The 13,990-nt window shown below is 40.3% G+C and overlaps 1 protein-coding gene across 3 annotated transcripts in view; it reads left to right on the forward strand.

Annotated features, from left to right (window-relative positions):
• The window catches only part of gpr61 (G protein-coupled receptor 61), a 112,689-nt gene that overhangs the window by 84,545 nt on the left and 14,154 nt on the right, over nt 1-13,990 (forward strand). The window contains exon 1 of one of the 3 annotated variants that reach the window (XM_039748567.1): nt 9,942-10,083. The exons of 1 other annotated variant lie outside the window; for it this stretch is intronic. The gene's annotated coding sequence lies outside the window, so the exon portion shown is untranslated. Of the gene's footprint in view, nt 1-9,941; nt 10,084-11,173; nt 11,192-13,990 lie in introns of those variants that run through there. One more of the 3 variants, XM_039748570.1, reaches the window with a different exon arrangement.

Raw genomic sequence — 13,990 nt, forward strand, 5'->3', positions numbered from 1 at the left:
TACTCTGTATGTGAATACAGTATGTTAAAACTACATGGCACACTGCAATGGGTATTGTTTATCTAATACTATGACATTAATTAATGAATTAATGGATGAAATTAATTCACTCTTCCATTAATTCATTCATCCATTAGAATTTTACCAGATCTTGCTACATGTGCCTCAGTGTATGCATGAGGTTTTCCATGTATCCTAGTTTTACACCCACATCTCAAATACAGGCATATTAAGCTATTTGACGAGTCTAAATTGCTCCTGTTTCTCTGAATATGACTGTGGGTGGGTGTGACTGGTTCCCCATTCAGGCCAGTTTCCTTTCTTCCAACATTGTGTCCATTGCTTTGGATCACTGCAACCATCAAGCTGTATAAGCAGGCCCAGACAAAAGGGATAGAAAGACTTCTATCTATCTATCTATCTATCTACTAGATTGTTATATTATTGATTATATTGTAGCTCACTGTGTGATATTGCAAAATACTATGCAATTATTTGCAGGTTGTGTGAAAATGGCTGCCATATTAAGTCATTTTATTTTTGCCTTTAGATACATATGGAGAATTACCAAAGTGAATCTGTTTCCAAAGGTTATAGGTATATTAAATAAATATTGAATTAGAAACATTCTGCAATTAAAATAATATGTGTGTAAAATTACTTATAATTTGATCTTCATTCAATACAGAATGGCACAATGGCACATTTGTTAGTACTGCTTCTTGAACCTGGCTTCAGCTCCAGGCCAGTCACTGTCTTTAAAGAGGTGGCATGCTCACACTGTTTCTACATTTGTTTATCTCGCAGTATTCTGGCCTTTATTCCACATCCAAATGAAACATCTGTAATGGCGACTAATGATTCTAAATTGGCCTGTAGTAATTAAGTATGCTTGGAAGAAGACTGGCACAATGTTTGGACTTCATGCCTGACTAGCTCCAAGTGCTTCCACTGGCTGGCTCTGCACCACACATGATCATGAATTAGATTAAGTGGGCCAGAAAATGGAAGAATGAATGTTCCTGCCAACTCCTGAACTTCTACTGTTGTGCTAAGCTTGACCGCTGCTCTGGATAATATAAATGAATGGACAGATGCATTTTCTTAATTATTTTATCTTGATTTTATAGTATAGCTTCCATTTTCAAAGCTACCATGATCAGAAGGTAATTTACAAAGTGATCAAGAGCACCGTATGAAGTAACATGTTCTGAATAAATGCAGAAACTTGAGAATTACTGGGAGAATAAAACATTAGAAAAAGGTAATAAATGCATATAATGTGAAATATAGTCAGAAAAGCAGAAACTGTAACCAAAATGACAAAAAATAACCAAGTGTTAAGTTAAAAGAAGAAAACCAAAAAGAAAAGTTCTTGTAATGTAGCCAAAGTCAAAAGCCAAAAATGGACCTCTTTATTTAGATTTTTTGAAGTTAAACTACTAAAAAATGCTGGGACGTTTTTTATCCATAGAAAAAATGTATACAGAAACTTACGTCACTGATGTGACAAATGAGTTTCACATGATGACTAAGCAGTGTTGCGGAAAATACAAACAAAATACATTAAACAGAATTAGGTTTTCTCTGAAAAAAAAATGATGAGTAAATAAAATGTGTATGCAAATAACAATGACAGAAAAGTAGTAAAAAAAAAGGAATCACAAATATAAGAGTAACAACTTAAAGCTAAATTAATGAATAATTAAAATGTTGACAAATCAGGTAACTATTGACCCAGAAGGACTGAGCCTATGAATATCCAGGAATCAAATCAGAATACAGAACAGCAACTAAAAGCAAGAATCGATAACTCAGTGGAGTTAACATTTGAGCAATAAATATAAAACTGTTGGCTAACAAATAACTAAGTACAAGAACAGAACATTATTAAAATGTGTGAGAGAGAACAATTTGCTGACAGACCTAGAGGGAGAACCTAAAAGTAGAAGGGGCGATCACCTAAGCATTAAACATTCGGAGTATTAAAAGGCAATTATTAAGACGATTTGGGATGATGCGGCAATAAAAGGTCATCTGGAGTTTTATCTTCTCCTAAAAAACAGTGGCTTGATCCTTCTGGTGAGGAGCAGGCAGGTGTCCCCAGTGGAAGAGTTAAAGTATCTCAGTGTCTTGTTCATATGCAATACTAGAGGTGGTCATGAGGTTAGCCAGAAAATAAGCAGAATAATGACAGTTTTGCAGATGTTGCACCTAACCAACTGGAGCTGTTATCAGATGAAGCTTTTAATTTGCCAGTCTGTTTATATCCCCATTATCATCTATGCTCAGGAGCTCTGGGTTGTAATCGAAAGATGAGATTAAAAGTAAGTGCAGATTTGGTGAATTCATTCTCTTAGACAGGGTGAAGACCCTAACAAAATAGAAGGACCTTGGAGTAAAACAACTCCATCTGAAGAACAGGAACAGCCACATAAGGTAGTTTAGGCATGAAGTTAAGAAACCCCCTGGTACCTCCTATAAGAGATGTACTAGGCATTGCCCAGTGGGAGAAGATTAAGAAACAACCTCAGGACATACTGGAAGGAGTATACAGAATCTCTCAACTGGCAATGAAGGAGCTACAAATTTCCAAGGATAGAATGGTAGTAGGTGCTTATAAATAAATATTGTTGTTGTTGCTATAGATAATCATCTGATGTGGTCAGGATAGGTTCATGTGCCCTGAAAATACTGTAATGGAGGAATAGTAAGTTTTTAATATGATTGAATAAATGAATGAATGAATGAATTTGTCATCAATTATTTAATCATATTATAATTAGTGGGCCCCTCCTCGAACCGCCACCTTATTGTGGTGGAGAAGTTTGCGTGCCCCAATGATCCTAGGAGCTCTGTTGTCCGGGGCTTTATGCCCCTGGTAGGGCCACCCAAGGCAAACTGGTCCTAGGTGAGGGATGAGACAAAGAGCAGTTCAACATAACCTCCTATGAAGAACAAAAAATTTGGACACCGTTTTCCCTCGCCCAGATGCGGGTCACCGGGGCCCCCCTCTGGAGCCAGGCCCGGAGGTGGGGCTCAATGGCAAGCACCTGGTGGCCAGGCCTGCACCCATGGGGCTTGGCCGGGTACAGCCCAAAGAGGCAACGTGGGTCTCCCTTCCCATGGGCTCACCACCTATGGGAGGGGCCAAGGCGGTCAAGTGCAGTGTGAGTTGGTGGTCCAATCCTCGGCTACAGAAGCTGGCTCTTGTAACATGGAATGTCACCTCTCTGAAGAGGAAGGAGCCTGAGCTGGTGCGTGAGGTTGAGAGGATCCGGCTAGATATAGTCAGGCTCACTTTGACACACAGCTTGGACTCTGGAACCAATCTCCTTGAGAGGGGCTGGACTCTCTACCACTCTGGAGTTACCCCATGTGAGAGGCGCCGAGCAGGTGTGAGCATACTTATTGCCCCCCGACTTGGAGCCTGTTCATTGGGGTTTTATTCCAGTGGACGAGAGGGTAGCCTCCCTCCGCCTTCAGGTGGGGGGACGGGTACTAACTGTTGTTTGTGCATATGCACCGAACAGCAGTTTGGACTACCCAGCCTTTTTGGAGTCCCTGGAGGGGGTGCTAGAGGGCATACCTTCTGGGGACTCCCTCGTACTACTTCAATGCTCATGTGTGCAATTACAGTGAGACCTGGAAGGGCGTGATTGGGAGCAATGGCCCCGTCAATCTGAATCCGATCTGTGTTTTGTTATTGGACTTCATTGCTCATCACGGATTGTCCATAACAAACACCATGTTCAAGCATAGGGGTGTTCATATGTGCACTTGGCACCAGGACTCCCTAGGCCTCAGTTCAATGATCGACTTTGTAGTCGTGTCGTCGGACCTGCGGCCACATGTCTTGGACACTCGAGTGAAGAGAGGGGCAGAGCTGTCAACTGTTCACCACTTCGTGGTGAGTAGGCTTTGATGGTGGGGGAGGATGCCGGTCAGGTCTGGTTGGCCTAAACGTATTGTGAGGGTCTGCTGGGAATGTCTGGCAGAGTCCCCTTTCAGAAGTAGCTTCAACTCCCACCTCCGGCAGAACTTCGACCACATCCTGAGGGAGGTGGGAGACATTGAGTCCGAATGGGCCATGTTCCGTGCCTGTATTGTTGAGGCAGCTGACCGGAGCTGTGGCCGTAAGGTGGTCAGTGCCTGTCATGGCGGCAATCCCCAAACTTGTTGGTGGCAGGGCCCCGGGGGTAGATGAGATATACCCGGAGTTCCTCAAGGCTCTGGATGTTATAGGACTGTCCTGGTTAACACACCTCTGCAACATCGCATGGACATCAGGGACAGTGCCTCTGGATTGGCAGACCGGGTTGGTGGTCCCTGTCTTTAAGAAGGGGAACCGGAGGGTGTGTTCCAACTACAGAGGGATCACACTCCTCAGCCTCCCTGAAAAAGTCTATTCAGGGGTCCTGGAGAGGAGTGTCCGTCAGATAGTCGAACCTCGGATTCAGGAGGAACAGTGTGGTTTTCGTCCTGGTCGTGGAACAGTAGATCAGCTCTACACCCATAGCAGAGTCCTGGAGGGTGATGGGAGTTTGCGCAACCAGTCTACATGTGTTTTGTGGACTTGGAAAAGGTGTTCGACCGTGTCCCTCAGGGAATCCTGTGGGGCGTGCTCTGGGAGTATGGGGTACCGGACCCCCTGATAAGAGCTGTTCGGTCCCTGTACAACCAGTGTCAGAGTTTGGTCCGCATTGCTGGCAGTAAGTCGAATCCGTTTCCAGTAAGAGTTGGACTCCACCATCACTGCCCTTTGTCACCGATTCTGTTCCTAACTTTTATGGACAGAATTTCTAGTTTGGTGGACTCAGGATTGGGTCACTGCTTTTTGCAGATGATGTTGTCCTGTTTGCTTCATCAGACCGTGATCTTCAGCTCTCTCTGGATCGGTTCGCAGCTGAGTGTGAAGCGGATGGGATGGGAATCAGCACCTCCAAATCCGAGACCATGGTCCTCAGCCGGAAAAGGGTGGAGTGCCCTCTCAGGGTTGGAAGCGAGATCCTGCCCCAAGTGGAGAAGTTCAAGTATCTCAGGGTCTTGTTCACGAGTGAGTGAAGAATGGAGGGTGAGATCGACAGGCGGATCAGTGCAGTGTCCACAGTGATGAGGGCTCTGCATCAGTCTGTCGTGGTTAAATAGGAGCTGAGCCGTAAGGCAAAGCACTCAATTTACCAGTCTATCTAAGTTCCTACCCTGACCTATGATCATGAGCTGTGGGTAGTGACTGAAAGAACTAGATCGCGAATACAAGCGGCTGAAATGAGGTTCCTCTGCAGGGTGTCTGGGCTTTCTCTTAAAGATAGGGTGAGAAGATCAGTCATCCGGGATGGGCTCAGAGTAGAGCTGTTGCTTCTCCGCATCGAGAGGAGTCAGATGAGGTGGTTCGGGCATCTAATCAGAATGCCTCCTGGACACCTCCCTGGTGAGGCGTTCCGGGCACGTCTAACCGGGAGGAGGCCCCAGGGAAGACCCAAGACACGAGGGACTATGTATCCCGGCTGGCCTGGGAACACCTCGGGTTTCCCCCGGAAGAGCTAGAAGAAGTGGCCGGGGAGAGGGAAGTCTGGGCATCTCTGGTCAAGCTTCTGTTCCTGTGACCTGAGCTCGGATAAGCAGAAGAGGATGGATGGATAGATGGATAATTAGTGGGTTATTTTGAATTAATTATTGCTCTGTAACATTTTACTATCGCTTTGACTGCTCTTATCCATTCAAAGGAGGACCCAAAATTCCTGGAATCGATCAACAGCACAGGAGTAGGACGCTATCAGCTATGCCGCTAGCTATCTTGTTATGTGGTATTGTCATTAGTTAATTGAGTGCATATTTCTAACATTTATTCTGCAATTGTATGCATGACTTTTTTCATATAAGTCAAAAAAGGCATGTCTGGCCAAATCGAACATAAAGACATTAACGTTTTTCGACATTAACTGACTCATTAATAAAGATTTTCCCTGTGAAAAGACTGTTAATCAGTAACATTATGTTGAACTGAAGAGGTGTCTGTGGGGAAACATCAGGGAAAAAATGTGTGGAGCAATGGTGTATGTCAAATTGTATTTTGCACCATAAGAGTGCATCTGCTACACCATAATAGGGCACCTGCACACACTGCGATGTCAATCAAAGAGTTTTTTACCAAAAACAATGTGATGACTACTTCACACTAATGCCAGATCTTGCTACACATGGCTTGTTTTTTTCCAAAATGAAAAAATGAATACAGGAAATGTTAACAGAAATGGGATAAGCGCTAGAACAAAGGTATGGCGTCTGAAGGAGAGTTTTTTTTTGACAGTGACCTAAAGGGAACTGCTGTAAGTTGTGTAATAAAGGATTTTTTAAACAATTTTGAGAATTTTTACGTTCTCTTATATACAAAATGCTAATCTCAGGTCTCAGCCAGGGTTCCTCCCCTGGCTAGGGTTAAAATTCATGTTTAATGTTTCTTTGGTCATTTTTGATTCTTTGATATATGTTGATCATGTGTGTCCTTCTTTATTTTGTTTTTTTCTACATACAGTATATAAACTGCTTTTATTATGTCCCATTTGTTTTATCTGTGGCAATTCCTTTGCTTCCTGTGCTCCATAGAGCTTCATTGTTATTGAAAATAAATTTGGTAAGAATACATTTTTTATTTTATATAGATTCTGTCCTTGCTGTTATTACTAGCCAGGATTTGATGGTGATATCCTTTTTGGAGGTGCTTTTGGAACTAATTGGGACTTTGGGACTCCTAGTCCATGACAACTAAGGGCTCTGTGTCTGTCACGCAAAAATTCACAAACCTCTGAGCCTTAAAAATCTTGGTTTTGGTTTTAATTGAGAGCTTATGAATTGATAAATGTTATGTGAGCCAAGAATTGGTGATACGGGCTACCTTGTCCAAGTAATTGAACTATAGGTCCTTCTCACAGTAAGTGTTCTGGCTGGCAGAAAAAAAAACACCAGTGTGGGCATACAGCATTGCTGACAGGAAAAGAACTGCGACCATCTCTGCTGACAGTGAAGCACATTGCACAGGTCAACTGATTGTTTCCATTGCAAATGCGAGTCATGCACTGTGAGCACAACAGAAAGTTATTCATGACCAAAGATTTAAAGGTGCGGGCTTCCTATGCCAAGTTATAGGGATTTTGGTCCTTCATACAGTGAGTGGGGGCATCTCTACATGACATGACTGACAGAGCTTAGCTGTCAAGAAATTAGCCAAGGCAACATTTCACTACACTGACCCGTGGTGCCGTGGTTGGTAAGAAGCGCATGAATCTCCTTTCTTCAAGGACCAGAGATCTGAGTTTTTCCTAGTTTTGAACATTTATCTTCATGTTCCCTATCTTCATATCCCTATTTTATTCTCTATTCTCATCTCTTTTCATATTGTTATAATTTTAGATTTAATTTAAAAAATACATTATTTTTGGTGCCGTAAATCAAGTCATAGAAATAAATTTTGAAACTGTGGTAACATCAAGGGTCAAGGGTCCGTGTACTTTTTGGTATTTGAAAATTCATTTTAGAAGCAAAAACGAAAAAACGAAAATGAAAGGAATTTTCAGATTTTGATTTTTGATTAAAGAATAAAATGAGAGAAAATAAGGTATTTTGTAATTCTGTGATAACAAATAGCAGTCATAAAGTTAAAATTACACGCACTTTTCTGGATTTATTTGTGATTCAAATAATGAAAGTGTAATAGCTCAAAAACAACAAAACAGACGCATTTTCGTTGTCTGAAACCCTAAGTACTTCTTCTTCTGCATGATTTTTGACGACACGTGCGAACCTCCCAACGTCCTCCTCACAAGACATCGACCGACGGCCTTGAAGTTACACTGACATCAGCAGAGGATGGACCATTACGTTGTTTTTTAGAACAGTAAAAGAGTGACACTCTGGGACGAGGACATGACTGCAGAAAAATGGAGTCGCATCTTTCCGGTAAAAATACAAACTGCTTCATTGATGTAGCAGTTGTTTTATGAACATTATTGTTATTACTTACTGTGAAACAGCCAACATTTGGTGATTTCATTTACTAACAGTAAGTCTGGCAATTTTTAGAGTGCTAGCATTTTGAATGTGTATAAATGTGTGAATGGTTCCTATTTGACAAATGTAACGCATGTTAAGAAAACTTTCTGTAAATCACGTCGCTCTACTAACGTGTTATACTTTTGCACACTGTTAATACTCGAAACGTTTACTAGCTATAGTAGCCGGTAAAAGTCAATGAGCAACCATTCAAAATGCTAGCACTCTAAAAATTGCCAGACTTACTGTTAGTAAATGAAATCACCAAATGTTGGCTGTTTCACAGTAAGTAACAACAATAATGTTCATATAAGAGCTGTTACATCAATGAAGCAAAGTTTGCAAAGATTGTATTTTTACCTGAAAGATGCGACTCTGGAGTGTCACTCTTTTACTGTTCTGAAAAACAACGTAACGGTCCATCCTCTGCTGATGCCATGCAGTGTAACTTCAAGGCTGTTGATCGATGTCTTGTGAGGAATACGTTGGGAGGTTCGCACGTGTCTTCAAAAATCGTGCAAAAGAAGAAGTACCTCCGTTTTCAGACAACGAAAATGCGTTGGTTTTGTTGTTTTTGAGCTATAACACTTTAATTATTTGAATCACAAATAAATCCAGAAAAGTATGTGTAATTTTAAGTTTATGACTGCTATTTGTTTCCACAGAATTACAAAATACCTTATTTTCCCTCATTTTATTCTTTAATCAAAAATCTAAATCTGAAAATTCCTTTCATTTTCGTTTTTTCATGTTTGCTTCTAAAATGAAATTTTAAATACCAAAACGTACACGGACCCATCCTCTACTGATGCCAGTGTAACTCCAAGGCCGTCGATTGATGTATTGTGAGGAGGACTGTTCGCACGTGTCGTCGAAAATCGCACAGAAGAAGAAAAAGTACTTCCGGTTTCAGACAACGAAAATGCGTCTGTTTTGTTGTTTTTGAGCTATTACACTTTCATTATTTGAATCACAAATAAATCCAGAAAAGTATGTGTAATTTTAAGTTTATGACTGCTATTTGTTACCATAGAATTAAAAAATACCTTATTTTCCCTCATTTTTTTCGTTAATCAAAAATCAAAATCTGAAAATTCCTTTCATTTTTATTTTTTCGTTTTTTGCTTCTAAAATTAATTTTCAAATACCAAAAAGTACATGGACCATATATGGAAGCTGGGTTGGGTTATGATATTCTTGGCCAGCATGTGACTTTTTTAATCCTGCCCACCCTGCTCTCAGCATCCTTGCCCACTTGGACCCTATTTTTGTTTTCTGTCATCTTATACAGTTTGTAAGATTGGTATCTTGAATGGAACTTGCATGCGGCTGCAGTACTTTGAAATGCAGTCACCTCCAAATTATCGCATTGTTTCAGAGTTAAAGACACTAGATTTCCAGAGTTGTTAAATGAAATAACACTTTGTCAAGAGAAGTCTTATCTGGTGTCCATTATTATAATTTACCAGTAGCATTAACTGAGAGAAAAGACAGATGGATTGAATGTCAAGATGAAATAGTCCTTTGAAAGATTGGAGGAATGTTTGAGGTGAATTTTTATATTACACTTATAGGTTTGAACTAGTAATAAAGCTATCAGCTTTTATTTTTTCACCGATCTAATCCAGAGAACTGGAGTCAAGTAATTATGTGAAATGAATGGAAGATTTGTGTGAAAAATAGCAAAAATCTAAACAGAACAAGATTATTAAAAAGCATCCCACCTGAGCATGTTATTGGGATCATGAAGGCCATCCAAGTACTTCAGGGTGATTTTTCGAATTTTCTGCTTAGAGGACAGCGGCTTAAAGAAGCCACTCTTGCGGGTATTGAATGAACTCATATCTGGCAATCACTAGGACCCAGAGGAGTGCTTCAGTGCTAACCACCCTCCTGCCTGCCTGCTTGCCTGCCTGCCTGCCTTTCATTCTTCACTGCAGTGTCTCTCAGGGCATCATCTCTAGTGGAAAAGGCTCTCATCTGTTCAAGCCAGACCCCCAGAAGCAACCAGGAAAAAAAAAAAGAGCAAGTAAGGTAGGCAAGTGCTTCTCTGCAAGCAGACAGACCACCACAGGTCTATTGTCATTGCTAGGATACATGTACTGTGCTGTGTGTATTGGTAGTGTCAGGCTTGATAGTGTGGCTTTGTTGTCCTGCTATTGATTAGAAAGATGCTAGAGACATTAAATTCTATTGTTGTGTGTAAATAAGGCACAGGGAAGGGGTGGAGACACAGGAAGTGGGTATACTTCATGAAATGAGGAGATGGCACACATCTGTGCAGCAATGTTAAGTGAAACCAATCAGGTCCAATAGGACCGTCATGTGCAGGTGTCAGCTGGCAAGGCTTGCTAAGAGGTCTTGGACACTGCTAGAAAAAGGGCAGCTTGTCCCACTCTCTGGCTCTAAGGGTTTTTGTATGTCTACCTGTGCATCTCCATATGTTTATATATATATATATATATATATATATATATATATATATATATATATATATATATATATATATATATAGTTGCGATGATGGATCAGATAGACACATGAAGACCCACATCCATATAAAAGACACTGTATGTGATGGCAGGGATGGTGGGTACAATTGAGTGGACTGTGCCTGCTATGACAGACCTCTCTCTCTATCTCTCTCTGCCTCTCTCACTTTGCTCTGGAACTCATTCACTCACCTTAAAGCATTAAAGCTAACTGCTAAGTCTGAAAGAGGCCAGTCTGGAGTGGACTCCAAGATAATCAGTGGCTAAGAGATCCACGCTTCCAGTAAACTTTACCCAAGGCTGTTGTTCTATTGTAAAGCCTGAGAAGTAGAGAGGGACCAGAGAAAAGAGAGAGAGAGAGAGAGAGAGAGAGAGAGAGAGATGCAAGGCCTGCTCTACAGCATGCCACAAGCAATGTCTAAAAATAAATGTATTGTCCGCTGATGCACAGGCTCCACAAATCTGTAACCTTGTCCATGCCTCAGCTTTGACAACTTTCCAGAGAAAAAGTCTGTCAGTTTTGAAAATGATGACATTTTAACACTTTGAGCTATTTATCTGTCTACCAGCTTTCCATTTACTCCTAAATCATGAAAAGCAGATTACAGCTTCAATCAGAAGACTTACAACTTGCAATGCCATGGCAAAAGGTATCAGTATTTAGATGTTTTAGAAATGTCTATATTACAGTAGCCCAGAGAATGCCAACATGGTTTTGTAGCAGCCAAATGTTGTTTGTTCCAGGATGGTGTGCACTGTGTTTTCAATCAATCACTTAATCGATATTTTATATACCACCTTTCACAATCAGCAATGGGAATGGAGATGATCCTCATACATCCCAAAGACGTGTGCCTATTGTCAGTTTGCCATGCTAAGCTGGCCCCGATGTGAGTGAGTGTGGTTGTGTTATTGAATGTGCCCTAAGAAGGAGCAGCATAAATAGACAATCGTTTTTTGCTTTATACCTGATGGGCTGTGGCCCATACATCCCAGAACTGGAGGATTAAGCATGCTGAGTTATACAGTATGTATAGTACCATTTTATAAAATAAAATTCTAGGCCTAAGCATTTTAGCAAGTAATTGATTTTTATATTGTACCTTTCATATTCATATAACAAACTAATTTGCAGGGATCACAATTTATATAATTCCTATGACAATGCATCCACCATAACATAATGGTTTACAACTTAGTTAAGTGCACTTTTACACAAAATTACTTCTGGAGATCCATCCAACCATTGATCCATTTCTTGAGCTACAAGAAACTGGGACCTGTCTGAACAGCCTCAGCAGCAAGACATGAACCAGCTACAAATGAGACACCAGTTTATCACTGGGCATACACATAAACCCACTCATGTAGTCCAGTTTCTATTATTGTCATTCAATCAATCCATCATGCCTCAGTTTGACTTACAGAAGGAAAACCAACAAAAGCACGGTGGAAAGATTTGCACAATCCATACAGGCAGTGACTGGATTAGTATTTGAACCCTGCCTTCTGGAGTTGTGACATATCGCCATTGTCTAATGCATCTAGCTGGCAGCTGTAAGAGAAGAGCAAAAATATAAAAATAAAGCAATACTGCAAGAGCAAGACAAACCTTGAGATAAGGATGATATAGACAAAAAATGTTAGTTTAAAATTGGAACAGATAAGTTGTCAGTCTTCAGCCTGATAAATCATAAGATTAATTTGCTTTAAACTGTCAGCCACAACCAACTCATTATGGGACCATTACCATTTACTTAACCTACCAGTGCTCCAGTTGCAGAAATCTAGAAATAAATATACTACATTTGGGATGCTGCCTGCTTCGAAAGGCACTATATAAAACTGAGATGAATTGGTTGATTAACTGACTAAGCTGGAACAAATAGGTCTCTTTGAGCAGAAATACTTAAACTATTTGTCAGAGCACATCATAAAGTTGAGTAAGTAAAATGGTCAACAGAAAGAAGGGCAGCTTTTATACAAATTAACCAACAGCACTATGAGGTACTTCATTTCTGAGTTCTTCTGTATGAGTTACATGCAGATTTTTGTGAACGTTTAGCTGAGGAATTCCAGTTTCTTAGCATTTTGGAAGTTATATGGCCAAAACTTTAAAAACCTGGAAATGGTGATATCATTGGTAATTATTGGAAGATTTGCATGACAAAATCTTTCTACATCCAGCATGGGGACGTTTTTAACATAATTGAGTCTTTGGAGTAGTTGAGCTACTATATGGGAGTACAGTTTAGTTTGCTGTTAACAATCCTTATATTGGAAAAAGTAATTAAAAGTCCTCAGGAGTCGACATTCAAGGAGAAAGAGTCATGTTTGTCTGTCTTATTATGGAAATCTGTTAAGAAGTTGCACAATTTGTTAATGTGTTAATATCATAGAGGCAGGCAATAATAATCAAGCAGAGTTGTGGATTATCCGTATATAATGAACAAGAGGTGGTGATGATAAATCATGTGATCTAAAAGCATGATGTTGATGGGCTTCATCAGCCGTTTAAGGGGTCATGGGTTCATCAATAGAATGAACAGTCAATACAGTCCACTTTTAAGTGAACTTTTCTGCCACTCAGATGACTGCCTGCATGTGAAGCTCAATGTTTCCTACAAAACCTGCTGTTTCTCGTGATAACGCTAACAAGAGACTGTGTGTATTGTGAGCATCTTGGACCTCCTAGGAGAACAATGCATGCACTCTGTAATGTGAATTTGTTTGCTAATATTCTAGGTATTAGAATGTAGATCAAATTAGATAATTGTACTGATTGTGTATATTTATTGTTGAACTAGCACTTCCTACGAATGGGAGGATATAAGGTAAAATATATCTCTAGTGTACCATTAACATTAGTTTACAACTTTTTCACATATCTTTAGGCTCAACTTGCCACTGTCATATAATGGCTTTTTAGACACCTAGCTTCTGGGTCATTCTTAGAGCTGAAGCAGAAACCTTGACAACCTTTAAGGAGTATCTGAATGAGATATTTGGGCAGCTTAGGTGTTAGCTAAAGAAACGAGCCTGATGGACTGATTGATCTCCTCTTGTTTGTCAGATTTCTTACGTTCTTATGCATGCTCATTCCTGGAACAGGTACACCTTGAAAAATCTCAGAACAGCTGGGCTCTTTTTGCCTGTGGAATAAATGATGACCCCATGCATTTTTTATTTAAAAGTGCAAGTAAATTTAGTAGTTTTTAAACCACCTATCCTTCGTTGTTTACAAAAACACCTCACAAGTCCACTACTGTTCAGTAAACATATTATACCTATCTACTTCCAAAATCCACTCCTAGGAAATCCTCTTCTTTAATTATTAAGTTTTCTCCCTGTTGACTTCTCTCTGAATCTCAAGGCTTTACAAAAGAGTTGTGTAACTGCTTGTATGGTTTAATTTATGTCCCATTGGACAAAATGGACAGTATATACAG

Source organism: Polypterus senegalus, chromosome 3, assembly GCF_016835505.1.
Source record: "Polypterus senegalus isolate Bchr_013 chromosome 3, ASM1683550v1, whole genome shotgun sequence".
Classification (NCBI taxonomy): Eukaryota; Metazoa; Chordata; class Cladistia; order Polypteriformes; family Polypteridae; genus Polypterus; species Polypterus senegalus.